This window comes from Lepeophtheirus salmonis, chromosome 9 (assembly GCF_016086655.4).
Source record: "Lepeophtheirus salmonis chromosome 9, UVic_Lsal_1.4, whole genome shotgun sequence".
Lineage (NCBI taxonomy): Eukaryota > Metazoa > Arthropoda > Copepoda > Siphonostomatoida > Caligidae > Lepeophtheirus > Lepeophtheirus salmonis.
Window position 1 is genome coordinate 5197045 of NC_052139.2, and position 10832 is coordinate 5207876.

Sequence of the window (10832 nt, forward strand, 5' to 3'; positions counted from 1 at the left end):
TTTTGATATCGGAATATACTATAAGACATTGAAAAGGTGTGCCAGTATATTACAAAAACAGTATTGAACTTTGTCAGATAAGTCGTGAATTATCGTGGGTTAGGTCTCACATGAAGAAATTTGTCATATTTTACATTTTTACTTCATGAAAGGGAAAACGCATTCAATACTCTTTCAGTTCGTGTTGCAGAACAGTGGTTCGAGCTAAATAAAATCACTCAATTCTACCTTTTACTATGAGCAACTAAACCGTTTGAAGCTGGCAATCGAACAATAGGGTCCACCATTGGTGAATAGGAGACAACATGACATCATCAAGACAATGCCAGACCTCTCACATCTTTGATGACGCGCCAAAAGCTCCTGACGCTCGGATGGGAAGTTCTTATTGATCCATCGTACAGTTTTTATTTGGTGCCTAAGTGAATACCGCTGTTCCCCTCTATAGAAAATGTGCCTGAGGATACAAATTTGGCCTCAATAGAGGCCTGTGAATATTGATTGTCCGATTTTTTTATTATTTTTATTTTCCAAAAGGGGTTCGACGAGAAAGGGAATTGTGCAGTCGGATTCTCGTGGGGAACAAGTTATCAATAGAAACGGGACATATTTGGCTTAAATTGGATGATTAAAATACTTCTTATACGGCAATGAAAAAAAAACAAAAAAAAATTTTCCCCAATCTATTAATATTGAATAATTAGATTCTGACCCCTAAGTGGCTTTGATTAATTTAGCAGTCATATTTCTAACTGCGAGTAAAAATGTAAAAAATATGACCTTGTCGAGCTCATAGATTTTTGTAGATGCAACGTACTTTTTCGAAGCTGCTATTTTGACGATAAACATCTAATTTAAAAATAATTATTTGTGTGTGTTCAACAACAAACGATAAATATTTTTTGGGGAGTTGTACATATAAGTTATGGTTGTACTCAAGGTAAATTTGAGAATCGACAGGTGGAGTAATTCCCACTTGTGCCCTTACAAGATACATTTGTGTTGATTTCGTTCTTCTCGGCTGCTTGCAGTTCCTTTAATAAAACATCTTGAAATCTAAACTGCTCTCCTTCAAATTGTGAGGATTCTGATGTTGATTTTTAGTACCTTTTTTTATTTATTTAGAAAGTTAGTAGGTGATATTTTTCAGATCTATAATGATGTTCCCTCACCAATAACTGGTACTTTTTAATTCACAGGAAGAATTCATTTTCTTGTTTTTGTTCAATAATCATAAAAGTTCCAAAAAAGTTAATCAGCTTAAATCTCTTATTACATATCATATGAAAAATGATTTAATGTTTTTAAATAATTGATTTGATTAGCCTTGGGGAATGCATTCATTGCAATTATGTGATTAATATGAAATCCACATGATTGATGTGTTTACTAAAGAAATAATGTGAAAGCATTTGTTCTGTAGTATATAATATTTGAAACTCAACCTTTATCAGAAAATTATATTATCATAATTAAGGAGTATACAGATAATGCCTACTTTTCAAAAGTTGTTCTGCAAATTTTCGGTACCATCAGAAAAGATTTTGTGGTCCCCATCATAATTGAAATAATCAATGTTGATATTACATCAATAATATACATTTTAAACGTAAAAATGGGGTTTGACCATAGATATAAATTACAGGAGTGCTTACGCTATAAAAAGCAAGATAAATTTTATTATCCTAAATTTAGCTTAATAAAACAATGCAAAATATGTGACTAGTTCTTTTATTGTTAGGAGCTATCTAATGTCTAAATAATTAATAATCATATTTTATTTTGTTAAATTTAAATATTTTTTATAAAAATTGCTGAAACATTCGGATGAATAATAATAGTTAAAAAAAGGTTGATTTTTCAATGTTTAAAGATATATAAAGGTCCTTAAAAACAAATTGGGAGTACACGCAAAATAGATAGGATAACCCTCCTTAAAAAATCAAGAACTACGATTGATTTATCAAAAAAGCTAATAGTAAAGGGTATGTCCAGATAAATTAGGATAATCTTTACAGGCTTATAACAAACGAATTATATGTTGTAAAACCATAATTTTTGATTATTTGAGGGCTATTGAATGACATTCAATTATTTATAATGAGATCCGCCTTTTATGATAACCTGGACAACACAGGGACATAGCTTTTTTTTCGTATATTTTTTGGACGCATTATTTTCATAGTTTATACAATTCTTGAATAAATATATGTTATTGAGAGACTGTGAAAAATTGAACCACTTTTTGTTTTTTGATTCAATTACTCTAATGGGATTTGACATAGACTCAGGATATTACATACCTTTTATTAATTTTATTAGTAAATGTTGACACTGTTTTTGTAGCTGGGGACTGTTCAAACAGTCAAAAATATTGAATTTGAGTAAGAAGTTAATAAAATTAGAATAATTAGATTTGGGATGAATATTTAGATAGACATTTTTATAAATTATAAATATTATAGTCGACTAAAATATAATTAGATTTATATTAAAAAGCAGTTCGGAAAAATTTAGTCTCACAAGCCTCTTGGGGATCTTTTCTGGTTAACAAACATGCTTGCCTTCAAGAATAAAAAAAGAGAAGAATCAACAATTATAAGAAAACTGAAATATTTGTTGAAAATAATTTTTTTTGTATCGAGCTTCACCATATCTTCTTAATCATTGAGTTTTGAATTTTGATTAAATTATATCATCATATAACAAAATAATCAAAAATTCATATGGTATAAGTGTTTGAGAAAACAAGAATAAACTGACTTCATCTGTTACAAAAATAATGCAACTCCTCAAATATATCATTTTTATCCCTCAAAATATGTTTTATCTAATATTTTGATTAAATGTTTTTTTAAAAAATCATTTTTTCCAGAATAATTGACATTATATAATTTTTTTTTGATGCACAGGGCGAGGACTCAAAAATTATAAAAGCCTTTTTCATTTCTATATTTTCATTTTGTTCTATTTTTATGGGAAACTTTGGAAGGAAAAGTTGGTAGTTTAACAATTTTCTACACTTTTTATTAAATATACCCCCCCCCCTCTATTCTGAATGATGGCTTCTATAAGGGGACGAATAGAATCACAACTGGCCTTGATGAATTCCAAGGACAAGTTTTTCCATTCCTCCGTGATTACGGTCTTCAGGGAATCGACTTTCGGGTGAGAAGTCTTGTTTGTCTTACCTTCCATGACGCACCAAGCAGCAACGTCCAGGGGGTTCACGTCTGATTAGGACAAAGGCAGCCATGTTCTCCCTGCAGAAATACTGCACATTCTAGGACGTGTGTGCCGGGCAGTGTCTTTGGTAAACTCATAGTTGACCCTGGGTAATGTGCTCTTCAACCATTTCAAGACATAGTACCTGTGGACCTTGTAGTACGTTGATTTTCTCATTGCCCTTGAAGAAGTAGGGAGGCATCTTGCTGCCTTCGGATGCTATGAGGCTGAAGACCACGAACTGAGATGGACGAAGGTCCCCTCGACCTGAGCTCTTGATTTAACCAAGAAGCCATGTTTTTTATGTTCAGAACAGCCTCCACTTGTCGACTTGTGGGCGGAGATATCGCAGGTCCTCTCCCATTTTGCTAATTGCTTTGACATTTTTGATCGCACAAAAATAAAACAAATATTAAATTGTAGCTTTTTGCCAGTTTTTTTGAATGGGGCTAAGTACAAAATTGTCAGACTTTTAGAACTGAGGATAGACAGCCTCGAAGGAGATTCTAGTTTTCGAGTCCTGACTAAGTACATTTAGTGGCTGCAGGTTTCTTTATAGTAAAGAAAAAAATATGGGGTGTAACCAAGAGTTGTTGCAGTAGTCTTATTTTACTCATTGAAAATATTATTGGTATAACTCAACGTGTTTTATTAAAAATCACTACACAGCTGCCAAATAAAAAAGAATCTTTAAGTTCACTTTTATTCAAGTTGTATTTCATATGAGCTCTAGCTTCTTAAGGCCTAATATGAAAAATATGAAAGACAAAGGGTTAGATTGAAAAAAAAAAAATAATAATAATGAATAAGGCAAAATTAAATTTTTGGGTCCTATCTGATGATTATCTTAGCATTATTTTTACAATGATATAAAAATTAGTCTACTCTCTTCATTCTCAGTGATAGAGGTCTAAAATATAGTCTTTTTTTTGCAATCAATATCAAATTCAGATATTGCATAGTCTTATTGTTCATTGGAGTATCTTTTGAATAAAAGTAAATTCAATTTACAAATATGATGCTATTCATTCATCTCCCAGGTCTGTCAGAAAGTTTTTACTCACAAAATTAATTGTGATTTCAAATAACATGGACATAAATCATATCCTTTTAAAAAGCTATGAATGATTATTAATATATCTGAGTTATCAACTTACGATACGACGTTTCTATTAAAACTAAAGCTAATATATTTATATAAAGGTACATTCTAACATTATATAGATACAGGTTTCATTCCCATTAATCTTCTTGTTTATGATGACCTCACAATAAATATATTACAATACTTCATCACCGAAAAATGAAATGGTAAGCCTGAATATTTGTAAAATATTTTGGAAAAGAGAGCACCCTATATATCATGACAATAAGAGACTCGTTGCAATAAGCGATAAGAGGAGGGATATAAACACAAACAATACAACTTATCTAGTGAAGACATTGGCCGGATTTACTTAAATATCAATCTACATTCAAAACCAAGTTCCACAACGACTTACAACTCTCCAACCGATCATCAAAGTTACTCTCCGTCTTTCATGAGCAAACACACACTCAGTTACTTCATACTTAAATGTTCTGACCTCAAAAATTTCAGAATACAAATATTAGCTCCGTAAAGCAAAACACTGTTCCTTCTGTTACCTACAAAAAAACATCAACAAAAAAAAAATCACACGCGAATAAACACTAATATTTTACAACTCTATATATCTGTTACTAAAACATCAACCATTTCTACATATTTTTTATTAACTCACCAATGTTTGAGTTCTTGTTTCTTTTTAGTGTTCTAATGATTAATTTGTGGTATTTCAATTAAATATAAATAATGTAAATAATTAATAAATAATGATAAATAAAAAAAAGTCAATTAGTTCTAACACCGCCAGGAGGACCACAAGCAGAAGTTACATAACCTTTTGTGGTGAAAAAACATCTTTTCTGATGGGGAACTTCTCTTGGTCAACTCATATAAACTATTTAAAATTATAAAGCTATAATAGTTATTGTAGTTGGGAACACGTCGTATTTTAAGGACCTCCTCCATTTTGGGATAATATTTGAATTCTCAAAAAATAATGCCAGTGTTCGTCACAATATTGTCCTTTTTATAAACTGTCATCTATTATCTATTTTTTTGTAACGCCCCCCCCGCCTTATAACCAGATTTGAGTCTATTGGACTAGTTTTAGTTAGGCGTACTCCACAATAAAGGCAAATGCTATTCCACACTCCACCCTCCACTCCTTTAAAGCAGCCAACAAGAAGTAGGTGATCCTATATCCAGCCTTAAAAATTGTTATGGTTTGTCATAGTTTCCAACACTGTATTGAACTTGTCATCAGTTTAGTTTATAACTAGTCAAACCCCTTGCCTCGAAGTATAAACCCGTTTTAACTCAATAAAATCACGAATATGTGCATGGCGTAAAATTTAAAGGAGTGTTCAGTTTTAGACGTGCACACCTGTATGAAAGAGTTAATACCAGAATCGTATATATATATAGAAAGACTCGTCAATGACTACTTGAATTAGGTATGGAATATTAAATTCTATTCCATAAATAAATTTTGTTGATTTGTGTAATTAATACAAATAATTAAATATATACCAAAACGATTTTTGGAGTTACTTCATGCATTATATTACAAAAAGGAATAAATCATCAATGTAACAAAAAAAAAATTAACTCATCAAATAAATTTGTTGTCGTATTAAAAAATGAAATAATTATAAAAAAATAAAAATTATAATCTTTTAATAATTAATATATGCAATTTCGCCCCCCTTCCAACAAACATCAAGGGAATAATAAGCTTTCAATAAATTTGGTTAATAGGCTTATAATATGAACATATATTATATAAATACTACATATGTACCTTTGTTAATTGAAAAAAAAAATCTAATCCCTTGGCATTTCTTGTAAAATACTTGAAATAAAGTTGCATAGACATAGATGAAAATATATTTGATTCATAGAGTTTGCTCACTACATTTTGCCGTAACAGGCCCTTGCTTATATTTCATTGATATATTTGAGTTAATTATTGTCTTTGTATTCAAATTTTCCGAATAACTTAAGATAGTCCAAATTTGTAGCTATAGATAGGAATTTAGTTTAGTTTATGGGACAATTATAGGCTCCGATGTAGCCTTTCAAATAAAATCAATCCATTTCTTATTATTCTATTATGGTAATCAATTTTGGCTACAATTTGTGACACACCCAAAGGGTTATTAAGGTTAATTTCTAATAAAAATTGAGAATAATTTGTTGAAGAATATAAACATAATTTCAATCCGTTTTGAGATAAAACATTTTCAATTTTTTTTAATTCTACTTCAAATTTATTTTATGGTGGTAGAGGAATATCACTTTTATACTTAGTAAATAAATCATAAATATTTATACAAATGTTAATCCCCCCTTATCTAATAAATAAAAGAGCCATTGTTAATGGTTTAAAAGGAAGAAGCAGAAATATTATTTTCTGTATAAATGTTATTTTTTCTCTTTATGTATTCTATTTCTACTGAGTAACTATTGTATTGGAGACAATTTGTCTTCCTTATTCTAAAGAACTTTTACTAGCCATCACACATCGTATATTTCATTTATATAATTTAATAATACATATCACGGATTTTCCTCATTATAGAATTTATATAATTAGTTTTGTAACCTTATTGAGGATTCGTAAATCATTATTCTGAGACAACAGAATATGGATAAATAAAGACACATAAAACTATGTAAACATCTTTTAAAATGTGTCTTACTTCCTTTATCCAAAAACGAATTCATTCACCCAAGTCATAAGGTGTTAAATGATTTCTTTGAATAAATAATCTACATCTTTTGTGATATGAGATTTAAGAATCATATGCGCTATAATATAAAGAAGGGTAATTAAAACTTTGGACGGATTAAAAAAAATTTCATAACTCGTAAGCCGTCGTTCATGGTGAGATTTTGTAAACTTTATATCTTCCCGATCTTAATTTTCGGATCCGAGGTCTGGAATCCTTAAATAAACTACCTAATTAAGTCCACTGAAAAGGTGCAAGCTAGGCTTATGTCATTTTTTCTTCATTTGGGGGGAGTAACAACAATTATCCATGCAAAATCAAAAGATTTGGCCTCCTCACTCCGTATCATAAACTTATCAATTAAAGCTGTTATTACGCTCAACAACAAAAAAAAAAAAAGATACACCTTATCTCCCCAACCTAGATACTAAGCAAAGACTACCTCTTCCACAAAACGAAACTCTGATCATAACACCATCTACATCCTTAAATTAAATATTAACACTTTCAGGCATAGTTTTTATTAAAGATCGGCTATTCTCTGGAATTCTACACCTTTAAGCTTTTGTCAGAAAAGTGAAGATGACCTCTAGCAATTTTTTGAAAATATATTATTTAAATTTAGGATGATTTGATTTTGTTAATTTTTTTTTTTTTTTGCATTTTAGCATTACTTTTACAAATTTAATAATGTTATCTTAAATTGATGAACTTTATTAACAATGATAATTTTTACATATAATTTTAATGGTAACTATAATTAGATCGTTATATACTTTATTAAAAAAAAAAGAATTTGTTAAGGCCTGTGGTTGCACAGAATCTTTTAATAGCTTCTTAATTAATTGGGAAAATAAATGCTTTGTAGTTTCAAAATAGAGTTTGAGGCAATTGTGTACTTTATACAATGAAGCTAATGAAAATTCAAATATAAATACCTTTTTGATAAATAAATTTATTTTAATGAATCTGTTCAAAACTGTACATATACGAATGAACTTTCAAAATTCAATGACATGGTTATCTTCCCTGATGACAAGTTCAATACAGTGTTGGAAACTATGTCTCAACAATTTTTAAGCTAAATATAAGCTCACCTCCTTCTTGTTGGCTGCTTTAAAGGAGTGGAGGTTGGAGTGTTGAATAGAATTGATTTTATTATGGAGTACACCTAACTAAAACTAGTCCAACAGACTCAAATCTGGTTATAAGGAGGGGCGTAACAAAAAAATGGATGACAGTTTATAAAAAGGACAATATTAACTTATTGTGACGAACACTGTGATTATTTTTTGAGTATTCAAATATTATCCCAAAATGGAGGAGGTTAAGAAAAAAAATCATAACCGTTTCGGACCGAAACATAGTTTTCAGACACAATAGTAGTATTTTTACCTATATTTGTTGGTAGGTTAAAAGCTGAGGCATTGTCCGAGGTAAAAAGAAGTGTATTTAATGTATATTTTTGCTCTTCAAAAAAATAAATGTACTTCAAATATCAAAAAATATATTTTCTATATAAAAAAACTTTTATTTCACTGGTTACTCGACCCTTTTCAAGTGGTTTTATTGTAGTTGAAATATCTATTCGGCAGGTATATTATATGTATATTAAAAACCCAAACATACAAACTTTTAATTTTAATCCGTCTTGATTAGACTATAATGCAATTATATGAAAAAATAGTTTTTCTCTCAAGCAGTATTTTTTATTGAATAATTAATTATAAATAATTCTAGATGAGCTCCTTCAAGTTTTGTGTAATGGAGAATTAGCATTTATTTATGACCAACGTATTCTAACTATAAAACTACTCTAGGTTGTTGAAAAAAATAGTTATAAACTACCCAGAAAATCATTTAGCGTCCTACATTGATGAGTACATCCGGTCGTAGTTAAAATTGGGATGTGTTCTTCTCACTAATAAAAGAATATATGATAACATATTTAGATAAAAAAAAAAGATAGAGAAATGTTGTGAACAACAAAAAACTCATACGCTAAGAAATGTTTGATATTTACAACTCTGACCATAAGCTTTATTCCCACTTTTCCCTCACGCTCTATGAAAAGCACATACATAGTTATTTGATATTAGTCGTATCAGGTTTGGTTGACTCTTTGATTTTTATGTTTAGAATAATCCGTTACCTCTTTGTAAATTTGAAACAAATTTTAAGTAAAAAATGATGAAGAAAAACTTTAAAGGAATAATTATATTGTTTAAAAAATGAATATTTTGAATATTAATATTTTTAAGACAATTGAAATTTTTTATGTTTTTATTATTGAACTTTTTTTAGCAAGCTTTAATTTTGATATAAAAAGTATATATGTAATATATTACATTATTTAAAAAAAGTAATGAAATATCAATTATTCACGCTCTAAATACAAAAAAAAAATTATAATATGCAAAACGTTCTTCATTAATATATAAAAATGTGAAAAATATATTTTTGTTCTATTACAAATCTTTTTCTTCTTTATAACAGGATCCTGGCTTTATATTAAGATAAAGCAAAAGAAACATGGTTTAATACATTCCCTTCTATATTGCTATGGAGGCTCTTGACATGTGATTGATTTTAAGATATATAGAGGAAAATTGGAATGTTAAATCTCCTGGACTCTTAGTCTACAAATGTCTCCTGAATCGGGGCCGGTCTAACTCAGAAATTGGAAAATTGGGATGGAAATTCATGGTAAACTATCCGCTCACCAACTCCAAGGACAAATAGTTAAGATATCGTCTTGCAACCATTACCATCTTCACTAACAAATTATAAGAAAATGAAGCTCATAAACTCCGCTCCTTCAGTAAGAATCATATTGAATCCTCCTTCCATCTGTTCTTCGAACGTAGTAGAATTGAATCTTTGAGGAAAATTATGGAAAACAAATAGAAAAAAAATATGGCATCTACATGAAGCCCATAAAACAATGACTCACCTAAAAGTAGACTCTTTAGTAAGCATTTTTTTTTTGCAAAATATATTTTAACCGAACGACAGGCAAAGTCTTGAGAACGTCTGGCGTCGAAGATTTTATAATAAATGACTTTAAAATATTACTGTCGTATTAAGTTGTATGTTTATTTGTATTTGTTTTTATCACTATGTATTGTTATATTAGATATACAAGTTAGAATTCTCTTCACTACATACAATTAGATAACGTGACGATCACTCCTTATTTTTTCTTCCATTATCATTCCTCCTCCTAGGTTACCTGTGGGTGGTGCTGGTCATTCCTTTCGAAAAACCGAGTTTGGTCATATTACACGCCATCTGAAGAGAAAAATATGAACTAATAATGTAGGACCCTAAGCTTATATTAATGAATAACTATTTATGGCATAGAATAATTTCAACTATTTATTAATACTTTTTAGTTATAATAATAATAATAATTGCATTTATGTACTCATGGCAAAAAATAATAAAAAATACATTATCGTCAAAAAAAAAAAAATAATCAAAATAATTTATTTCCTTATTTGTCCTACAAAAAAACATTTGACTGTCATACAGTTTGAAAAGTATGATGTAAATAGTCCTTCAGGGAAAGTTATACTCAATAAAAATGTTCTTATGACTATTTTTAATGTTTAATTACAAAATTCATTTTATAATTTGTTGAATTTGATTGGAACAACTGTTTTTACCTTGTCATCATATATTCAATTTATCGTACTTTCTTACTATTAGTCTAAAATACAACATCAGATTTTGTAAATTGGTTTTAATATTTGTTAACATACGGTAAATTTTATTGAAAATTTATG

General features: G+C 29.2%; 1 long non-coding RNA gene across 1 annotated transcript; it reads right to left on the reverse strand.

Moving 5' to 3' along the window:
* Positions 1–9309: 9309 nt before the first annotated feature.
* Positions 9310–10190, reverse strand: LOC121124419 (uncharacterized). Its single transcript, XR_005866303.2, has 2 exons — positions 9998–10190; positions 9310–9922 (listed from the first exon to the last, which is right to left on the reverse strand). It is a non-coding gene; the product is annotated as an uncharacterized lncRNA (long non-coding RNA).
* Between the last annotated feature and the right edge of the window lie 642 nt (positions 10191–10832).